This window comes from Hipposideros armiger, unplaced genomic scaffold (assembly GCF_001890085.2).
Source record: "Hipposideros armiger isolate ML-2016 unplaced genomic scaffold, ASM189008v1 scaffold_250, whole genome shotgun sequence".
NCBI lineage: Eukaryota > Metazoa > Chordata > Mammalia > Chiroptera > Hipposideridae > Hipposideros > Hipposideros armiger.
Window position 1 is genome coordinate 1828548 of NW_017731600.1, and position 4156 is coordinate 1832703.

Here is a 4156-nt window from a genome sequence, read left to right on the forward strand (position 1 = left end):
TATACCCTGAATATACACAGATAAAAAAAGACAAATCCCTAGCCCTCAGTCTGTTAAGTGTCATTAACAGACATTAACAAATAAACCATTTCAGTACAAAGTAGTAATCATAAAAATAATGTGGAAAATGCTATAGGAGCAGAGGGAATAAGAGAACTATCTGTTACTGCCCATAGTACTTTTACTGAAAAAGTAGTAACATTTTAATAGGTTTTGAAAGATGAGTAGGAAAGTGGGTTGGGGGGTGGGGTGGGCAAAAACAAGACCAATCCAGGAAGAAATGATGACAAAGCAAAAGGAACATTATGATGAGGTACATCTTGATCAGAGAAGGATAAATCATTTGGTAAGGGTGGATGGCAGAAAGCAGATAACACTGATGATTCCAGGCTGTAAAGGGCCTTGATTATCATTTTATATAGTTTGAGTTTCTGGCATGGATGTGAAGAAAAAGGAACCCTTGTGTACTCTTGGTGGGATTGTAAATTGGTGCAGCCACTATGGAAAGCAGTATGAAGGATCCTCAAAAAATTTAAAATAGAACTATGATATGATCCAGCAATTCAAACTCTGAATATATCCAAAGGAAACAAAAACACAAACTCCAAAAGATATTTGCACCCCCATGTTCATGGCAGCATTATTTACAATAGCCAAGACATAGAAACAAACTGTGTGTCCATTGATGGATGAATGGATAAAGAAGTGGCAGTATATATACACACAATGGAATATTACTCAGCCATAAAAAATGAGGACATCCTATCATTTATGACAACTTGGATGAAACTCGAGGGCATTATGCTAAATGAAATGTCAGACAGAAAAAGACAAGTACTGTATGAGCTCACTTATATATGGAATCTAAAAACAAACAAACAAACACAAAACTCACAGAAAAAAAAGATCTGATTTGTGGTTACCAGAGGCAGATGTTGCAGGCAGAGAGAATTGGAGGAAGGTGGTCAAAAGGCACAAACTTTAATTATAAGATAAATCAGTAGTAGGGATGTAATATACAACATGGTGACTATAGTTAACACTGCTATATGTTGGGAGGAAACCTACGTGATATGAAGGCTTGCTGTATAGCTCTAAAAAGCAAGATAGTGTGGCATTGGCAAAGAGATAGACCCATAAATCAATGGAAAAGAATCCAGAATCCAGAAATATCCCCTCACAGGTACAACCAACTGATTTTTGACAAAAGAGTAAGAGGAATTTATTGGAGGAATGATAGCCTTTTCAACAAATGATGTTGGAGCACTTTGGACAGTCATAGGCCAAAATATAACAATAATACTAACCTTGACCTAAATGTCACACCTTATAAAAAAAATTCACTCAAGCAGATCCAAGACATGAATGTAAAACATAAAACTTAAACTTTTAGAATAAAACAAAGGAGAAAATCTGGAACTTGGGTTACGTTTCAGGTTCTCAGACTTGACACCAAATGCACCATCAATAAAAGTAAAATTGATAAATTGGGGCTCACCAAAATTAAAAACATTTGCTCTGTGAAAGACCCTGTTAAGAAAGTGAAAACACAAGCTATGCATGGGAAGATAATATTTGCAAACCTCATATCTGACAAAGAACTAGTATCTAGACTATGTGAAGAAGTTTCAAAACTTACAGGTTTAAAATAAGCCAATTAGAAACAGGGAAGAAGGCATGAAGAGACACTTCACTAAAGAGGAACANGTGAGCACCATGTCTGGCACATAGTAAACATTCAATCACAAAGAATGTTTATTTAATTGATAATAAACGAGAAATACTTTCAATGAGATGTTTTTCAATACTTCTTATGTTATAAAAACGTTCATTTTTAAAGCATATTTATTTAGACTAGGGAATTTTCATGCTTCTTTTTCCAAATTTTGTATCTGCTAAAGGATGTCTGTAACAACTGAAAATAATGGGCCTTTCTGGGGATAAGGGCAATGTTAAGACAATTTTCTCATGTGTGAAATGGAAGACTTTGAGTGAAAAATGTGAAGTGTTTATCCCCGATGTGAGATCCTATGAGGTTTGATATTAAATGAAGTATAGACTTAATTTCCACACTGTAGTGCTAACATGGTCATTTTTTAGCTTAGAAAATGCAAACAGAAAGGCATGTAGGCAAATGTATGCAAATATGCAAAATTTGAAAACATATGCAAATTTTCTTTGGCAATACTTATCTAATCCACTTTTTAAAACAGGGCCATATAAGGCTTTACCTCTGTAAATAACCCTACTTGAATTGCTTTTCAAAGGCATAATCCATTGTTTTATCCTCTTCTCTTACCATAAAAAATTATTATTTTTTGGATATGATCAGTTTGGGGTCACTTTCTCTAATTTCCAAGGTCACAACTGGATAGCCCAATAAAATGATCCATGAGGTTGTGTTAATATATTAATGGAGGAGGGATTATAGCCAGGTTCAGTCTATTATGTTATTCTGAATTATTTAAATATGATGAAATGCAGTATCCTTCTGATTTTTATTTTGGCAGAAGTAGTGATTTTATTATTAGAAATTTCAAACATCAATGAAGGTACTGCCTAAGATCTCCAAGTAAGCAGAGATCCTGAGGTTAGGAGGTTGTAAACATCTTTAGTTTGTAACTTTCCATCAGGACTTTGGATATGTGGAGGATATTTAGGTGAGTATCTAAATATATTAGCTGTATTATATTTGGCTGTATTATAAATAGAGCTAGTTTTTACATTGTTTATATATCTTAATTTCTTTAAACACCAACTAACTAGAATAGGACTATGAACAATGTTGGTGCTTAATACATGGTTAATAAATACCATATGATTGAGAATTGGATGTGTTTCAAAATTAATATTTTACTTGGGGATATGAAAGAGACAGAGCCTCATTTAGTCTTTTTATTACAAATATTTGTTCACTTAGAATGCATTTCCTTTTAATGTTTAGTCTTAATTTATGAATGTTGTCAAATGCCCTTCCATTCAGGTTTTGATGACTAGAAACCTTGCTTTTTAAGATCGTCTCCATTTTCTATAGTTGTACATTAAAAGCACGAAAGAAAAGCGAATGTTAAACGTAAGGATACATTCAAAATATTCCTGCAGAGATAACATTTTGTGGTCAGCTTAGATTGTGAAGTAAGTGGATGGAAATCAGAAGACACTCACAAGCGGTAGTCTTCTGAGACTTCCATTGACGTCGGTATTACCCATAAGGAGTGGACAGGTTATCTGTGTGAACTACTGTGTGGCCGGAGATTCAGGGATTTTACTCTTTTGCTGTCAGACTCCCTTTAGGCAGTGAATCAAGGGAGTATAAACTGAAAAAAACTCCAGATAAGGAATTGTGAGTACTTATAAATAATTCATCCATCCCTTCTGGCATTTAAATGACTCTCGAAAGTTACTGATCTATGGGCATGTCATGCTTTTCCTTTTCATGTCAGTTTCTTGGTTTCTACTTGACTTCCTTTTCTGATCTTTACTTTTGAAAAGTAAGAACATAAGAAATTATTTGAATATACTTTCCTGCTTTCACAAACCATGCTTGGCAACGAATCACTCAGAATTTTATGATGTTAAAGAGATCGATCACATAAGAACAGAAATCACTAAAGCACGATTTGATTGGAAAGTGCACATTTTGTGCATGTTTTACAACATATGCAGAGTTGACGCATTAGCAAAATTCAATGTAAACATCTGATCAGAAATTCTTAGCTGTACTTCTCTGTTGTCCCTTGCATTCGGCTTCCCCAAAAATGCCTTGAAAGAAATTGACATCACAAATTTAGGAAAATAAGACTAAGGGATAGCAAATAGATAGCACAAATCCAACTATCAACCTCCTCATACCAATAACACGTATCACTGATTAAACAAAGTAGTTTTCCTCTTATCAAGATGTGGCACCTTCAAGCAGCACTCTAGAGAGGTACTAGCTGTCCAACAGAGGTAGAAAAAATTCTAACATCATTTGCCATTGCCGACTGAGAAACAAAAATTGAAAAAAGAGATTCAGTTCAATTTATTCCACATTTTTACAAAAGTGGTTGTATTATGAGATGGATATTCAAAATGAGGGCTGAGGCAATGTATAGGTTGATTGATTATTAATTAATTAATTAATTAATGCATCCTGAATATATATCAAGCATTG